This window comes from Eschscholzia californica, unplaced genomic scaffold (genome assembly GCF_041429995.1).
Source record: "Eschscholzia californica isolate CP2 unplaced genomic scaffold, dmEscCali1.0.p SCAF_4, whole genome shotgun sequence".
NCBI classification, from domain to species: Eukaryota; Viridiplantae; Streptophyta; class Magnoliopsida; order Ranunculales; family Papaveraceae; genus Eschscholzia; species Eschscholzia californica.
The window spans coordinates 20,610,791-20,617,444 of NW_028238461.1; the positions used below are offsets into that span (position 1 = coordinate 20,610,791).

A 6,654-nucleotide genomic window follows, 5' to 3' on the forward strand; every position below is an offset into this window, starting at 1 on the left:
AATGTTGTTTTTAATGTATAACAAAGTTAGTGTGTATTTTATGTAGTTTAAGTAAGGGTAAAAGTGTACTTTTACAAATATTTGCTTTCCTATTCCTATACGAACCAAACACCTAATTAGGAATATGTCATGAATCAAATTCCCATTCCTGGTCAAACCAAACATCAAATTACGGGAATGTGATTCCCAGGAATCACATCACGGGAATGTGATTCCCAGGAATCTCATTCCATTCCCGCGCGCCAAACATGGCCTAAGTCTATATAAAGGGAATCTAGGAGTTGTTTTATTCATTCAGTTCAATCAATAAAATTCAAGTATTTTAGTAGTTAATCTTATTAGTTTTGGTTCTATAGTCTTTAGACGGAGTTCTAAGGCTTTTATCAGTTTTTCCGCTGCGTCATAAACATGTTTGTTAAACTTCTGTACTGACGAACAAATCTTCCTTCACGAACAAAAATTTCTTTTCATGATTCAATTTAGTTTTTTAATTATCTACATTTTTTTAAAGAGAAGTGATGAAGATATAGGTGAGCAGGAATATAGAAAAGTGTTTTTTTCCCTCTCGAGAAAATAAAATATAATTGTTCTTTTTGAAGGTCTTTAATGGAGTTAATGAAGACTGAAAATGTTGAAGACGAAGGAGGGAAGGTACTGAGAGAGAACATAAGAAAATGAAACAGGAATAACGGAAGAAAAGATAAAGGGCAATTTTGGTTTTATTTTAATTTTTGAGTAAATGCATGAGAACGGGAAAATGGAGCCATATAGACATTTCAGTAGAGTTTTAATTGAGTCTTGCATTGAAAATGCTTTAAGAGCATCTCCAATGGGACACTCAAATTCTAACACTTAAATTGTCACATATGACTTTTTAAAGTTTTTGTTAAAAAAAACTTTTTCCAAATGGACACTTTATTAGACACTCTATTATGAGGCGGATGCATTTATTATATGAACACTTAAAGAGAGCCAATAAGAGAATATTCTTTATTTCTTATTTATTATTACAAAATACTTCTCGAAGTAAATATCACCTGATCATAAACTTCAATCAATTCCTTTGTATGGAAAATGTGAGTTAAAAGAAATTTCTATAACAAAGTAACAAACCAAAGTTTGAAATATATAACTCTAAACCGATATTAAATAAACCCACATACAAATTCTGGCATTGCTATATGTTTGGTCTAATATTTTTTCTAGCTAATGATCTTGTCGTATGTAAAGATTTACGTTTGTATTAAAAAGTAAATTGGAGTTTAAGACAACAAAAAGTAAGCCTCCGTGATAAAAACTAAATATTTAGAACTTTTTGGCCGCCTAAAACAAATTGAATGGAATTATCGATTTCATGAAATGATTTTGATTAAGTGTCAATGTGTCATCCTATGTCAAGTGGAAAGAAGATTTAATTCTAACGTTTTCCATGTGTACCTATCCAAACTTGAGAGTTTTGACTTTTGCCTGCTGAAAAAAAAAAAAAAAAAATAGAAAAAAAAAAAGAAATAAGGAAAATGTTAAGTGTACAAAGAATCTTTGACAAGATTCTTGACACGATAAGTCACACGGGTAAAAGAACGACCTAGATCAAAGTCAAATTTTGAAAAAAAATTTGTCTTCATAATGTCAAAGATTGTAGCACTCCCGAAAAAATAATTCGGAAGAAAAAAAATATGTGATATTGAGATGTGCCAAGCCGCTTGCGGAATTCTTAAATTTCAATTAATTTGTTATTAGTATTTTAATCACCTAATCCATTTAAAAATTAAATAAATCAATTAATTTTGCATCATCGAGATGCACAAAAGTCAAAATGATCTTCAAATTAGATCTCACACAGTGTCTTCCTTGCTAGTACTATAAAAACGAAGTTGAATTAGTAATAACTCATCTTCATTTCTTTCTTTCTCCAATAAGTAAACCCAAACCAGTAAGTAAATGAAGATGAAGAAGAAATCTACAGTGATCCCATGCATCGCATTACTACTATTTCTAGCAACTCCTACCTTCACTTTCTCACACGAAGATCAAGAAACTTATATTGTTCACGTGTCAAAAATCCACAAGCCAGAAGCATTTAGTACTCACCATCATTGGTACACCTCAACCCTAGAATCTCTTCCTCCTTCCATTCATCAAACTCGAATTCTCTACACCTACGACCACACTCTTCATGGTTTCGCCGCCAGACTAACTCCGACCCAATCTGAACAACTAAAGAAAACCCCAGGAATCAGATCGGTCCAACCAGAACGTATCCGACACGTCCGTACGACACGTTCCCCTGACTTCCTCGGTTTGAACAGCGTATCCGGTCTCTGGCCCAACTCTAACTACGCTGACGATGTAGTAATCGGAGTTCTTGATACTGGGATTTGGCCGGAACGTCGTAGCTTTTCCGATGCCGGACTTTCAGATATTCCGGCTAGATGGAAAGGAATCTGTGAGGTTGGACAAGATTTTCCTGCTTCTTCATGTAATAAGAAGTTAATTGGGGCTAGATATTTCTTAGCTGGATATGAAGCTAAGTATGGACCCATTGATGTAAAGAAAGAGTCGAGATCTCCTAGGGATACGGAAGGACACGGGACTCATACTGCATCAACAGCTGCTGGTTCTTCAGTTCATAATGCTAGTTTTTATGAATTTGCTAATGGGGAAGCAAGAGGAATGGCAACAAAAGCAAGAATTTCATCTTACAAGATTTGTTGGAATAAGGGTTGTCATGATGCTGATATTTTAGCAGCATTAGATCAATCTGTTGCTGATGGGGTTGATGTGATTTCAATTTCTGTTAGTTATGACGGTCAGAATGATTATGATGATGATCCATTTGGGATTGGAGCGTTCGGAGCCGTCGAAAAAGGGGTTTTAGTATCAGTTGCAGGTGGAAATTCAGGTCCGAAGAAATCAACGGTCGGAAATATCTCGCCGTGGTTATTAACGGTTGGTGCTTCTTCCATTGACCGTAGTTTCCCGTCCGATGCAATTTTAGGTGACGGTAGCGTTTATAGTGGGATTTCTCTTTTCTCGGGATCTCCACTTGATCCAACGGCTAAGATTCCACTAATATTTGCTGGTGTTCGTGGTGTTGGTCATCGGCTTTGTGTACCAGGAACTTTTAATGTTACAGCGATTAAGGGTAAAATTGTCATTTGTGATCGCGGAGTTAATAGTAATGTTGAGAAAGGTAACGCCGTTAAGTTAGCCGGTGGTGTTGGGATGATACTTGCCAGCACTGACAGTACTGGACCAACGAATTCTGCCGACGCTCATGTTTTGCCTACAACTATGGTTGATCCAACCGCGGGAGATAAGATAAAAAGTTATGTTAAATCTGAAAGTTCACCAACGGCAACTATTGTTTCGCGTGGAACAGTTGTGGGCCCATTTCCACCAGCCCCACAGGTCGCTCCATTCTCAGGTCGTGGGCCAAATACAATCACTCCTCAAATTATTAAACCCGATGTCATCGCCCCTGGTGTGAATATCCTAGCGAGTTGGACCGGTGTAGTTGGTCCGTCACAGTTAGAAGACGATCCAAGACGAGTTGAGTTCAATTTCCAGTCAGGTACATCAATGGCCACTCCACATGTTAGTGGGCTTGCTGCTTTGTTACGTAAAGCCCACCCAAAATGGAGTCCGGCCGCTATAAAATCAGCTATCATGACTACCGCTTATAATATTGATCACAATGGTGGAAATATTAAAGATTTTTACACTGGCAAAGATTCTACACCACTGGAACATGGCTCGGGCCACGTTGACCCTAACCGTGCTGTTGATCCTGGGTTGGTCTATGATCTTGGTACTGATGATTACATCAAATTTCTATGTTCCATTGACTACGAAGAAGATCGTGTAGCAATTATAGTGAGACGAAGTGTTGATTGTTCTACTATGAGATTCGAAAACGGGCCTGGTGAATTTAACTACCCGTCTTTCTCGGTTGTTTTTATGTCCAACGACGATGTTGTCCAATACACAAGAGTTGTTACAAACGTCGGAAGCTCGACGGATGCAGTTTACGAGGTAAAGGTGTCGAGTTCGCCCGCCGTTGAAGTGGAGGTGTTTCCTAAGAAGCTAGTGTTTAGTGCACAAAACCAAAGCCTTTCATATCAGATCAAGTTTACAAGTGTGGGTGCTGAAACGGATGGGAACCCCAAATTTGGGTCATTAGAGTGGACTGATGGAGCTCATATTGTTAGAAGCCCAATTGCATATGCATGGGATGATTCATCTTATGCATCTTCAATTTGAGATTCTTATTGAGTTTATTCTCCTAGAGTAATGTAATCCTATGTAGTTTCATGAGTAGTCAATAGTGACAAGAAAAAAAAATAAAGTAACAATTTCTGGTTTTTAAGTCAGTTTTCGAGCAGTCTAATATGGATCATTTGGTTGATAATCCCTCTCTTTGATACCGAGCTAGAAGAATAAAAATGTTTCTCATCTAATAATTAATTCGTTCTTAGGTTTTGATATTCATGTTATTTTTTTGTTGAAGTTTGATATTCATGTTCTACTAATTGAATGAGAAATATGCCTAATTTGCTTCTGCCAGACCTGCCTATAGCATTTCCAGCTCATTTTTCTTTTTGGAAAATCAAAAAAAATCGAACTCTGGCCGGTTGATGTAGTCGCAGCGGAATTAAAGAAGCACAATAAACTAAACTAAGAATGATAAAGAAAACGATAAGAAACGATAAAATAAACTAAAACTCTTAATAACTTCAATGGTTTTTCTCTTCAATGTGAATAACAAAATAGACTAGACCTCCTTTTATAGGATAATAGACTTTCTTAGATAGACTCAAACTAGGATTCCTAAATATTAAAGAAACTAAAACATAGAAACTCCTAAATAAAAGAAATACCAATTTAAGGTAACTTCCTAATCCTATACTAACTAGGACCACTATTGTGGCCAACCGGGACGTGGGCACGTGTGGACGTGGCCCACGTGTTATGCGCCTGCATCAGCTCCCCTTTCCCTAGAAGGTTTGTCCTGAATCGATTGATTAAGAAAAGCTGGATGTATCCGCATAAGATTGAATTTCACCAAGGCGATTCGCAACTCCCACTTCGAACGAAGGTTGTCTTGGAAGTGATGGATACTAATATGTAAGAAAACGCCAACCTCATATTCAATCTCATATGCCAGTGATTGAATCAAAATTATCTTGAGTGAATGAAGAACCTTCATCTCGACATCTTCATAAAATTCGTCGTCAACAGCCAAAGTATAAATGTAACCAACTTCAATTAAGTTACCGAGGTGGAAACGTGTAGTGTTGATATGACGCCCAAAATCTTCCTTCCCACGTTCATCTTCATGAAGTTTATAGAACATAATTCTATCATATTTTGTCAACTTATGAAATCCGACATTATCACTACTCGGCGAATTCATAGCCATGGAGATTCTACTACCAAAGTATGATTCGTCGTAACCATCGCCAGAGCTCCACTTGCTTCCCATTGTAGAAGAAGAAGTTCCCACACGCATTAGTCCATGAAGCATTGTGGGTTGGTTTGGATAAAACCCTTGAAAACCTCTTAAATTTCCATCGCAAACGTTCGAATCGATAGCTTTTATCTCCTCTCTCTTGCTGCCTCCACCGTTATGAGATGAGTTCATCAAATTCCAATATGTTAAGGCTTGGTATTGGAAGGAATGGTCCATGTTATCATTAACCAAGACAAGAGAAGACTGATTAGGTGGATGAGTTTGAAGAGGAGCAAGGATCTCACTGCTAACACCTAATATATGTTCACCTAATCCAACACCAACATTGATGGTTGGTATTCCCTTAGCAAATATTGTCACTGCAACGTCCTCTGGCTTCTGGTAGTACTCCTCTAGCTTAAAACATGATGCCCCTTTACGTGAGTATGCCTTAGCCATTGAAGGATCCAACGCAATTGCTCTATTTGAATCAGCGACAACTTTAGCGAAATTAATGATGATGTTAGCTTGAGCACGGCTTGCAAAAAGATGAGGGTTGTGAGGATCCATGCTGTTGGCCTTCGTTTTGGACTGAAACTTCTCCTTAATAACTGTGTAGTTTTGCAAGAGCAAATCGGCTTGAGAAGGAGCTGCTCGGTTGTGAGTAACCTCTTCGTATTCAACTTCTTCGTGATCGATTTCTTTAACTTCTTCGTAATCTTCTTTTTCTTCTTCAGGTTCACTTTCAATATTCTCTCCCATTACATGAGGTTCGACTCTATGCTCATCAAAAATAGGTTTTTCCCATTGTGATTGAGCTTCCCTCTGATCAACAATAGGTTCGATTGAAGTAGTAGGGTTGGATGTCGAAGTAGAAGAATGATTAGAATTAGGGCTGCGATTTTCATCGCGTTCCTCTTTAATATCATCTGAATTTGCTTCAGTGAACGTATCTTCGGCTTTCTCTTCTTCTTCTTCTTCGTCGGAATCCTCCTCTTGTACGACAATATCATATCCTATCGATCGTCTAAGTGTCCTATCAGTAATAACTTTTGCACCCTTGACAGAAGTATAATGACTCTTAAAAGTCTCTTGTGAAGTATGATCAGTAACATCAGAAGCCAAATCCCCTAAAAAATATAGGAAATCAGCACTGCTATCTTGACGCTTCTCTCCTGAACCGAAAGAAGCCCAATTCATTC

At 37.7% G+C, this 6,654-nt stretch overlaps 1 pseudogene across 1 annotated transcript; it reads left to right on the top strand.

Annotated features, from left to right (window-relative positions):
- The first annotated feature begins 1,791 nt into the window (after positions 1-1,791).
- On the top strand, positions 1,792-4,460 carry LOC147543556 (subtilisin-like protease SBT1.4 pseudogene; annotated as a pseudogene). The gene is made up of 2 exons (XR_015223733.1): positions 1,792-4,348; positions 4,386-4,460. The product of XR_015223733.1 is annotated as a subtilisin-like protease SBT1.4 pseudogene (transcript).
- Positions 4,461-6,654: the final 2,194 nt, after the last annotated feature.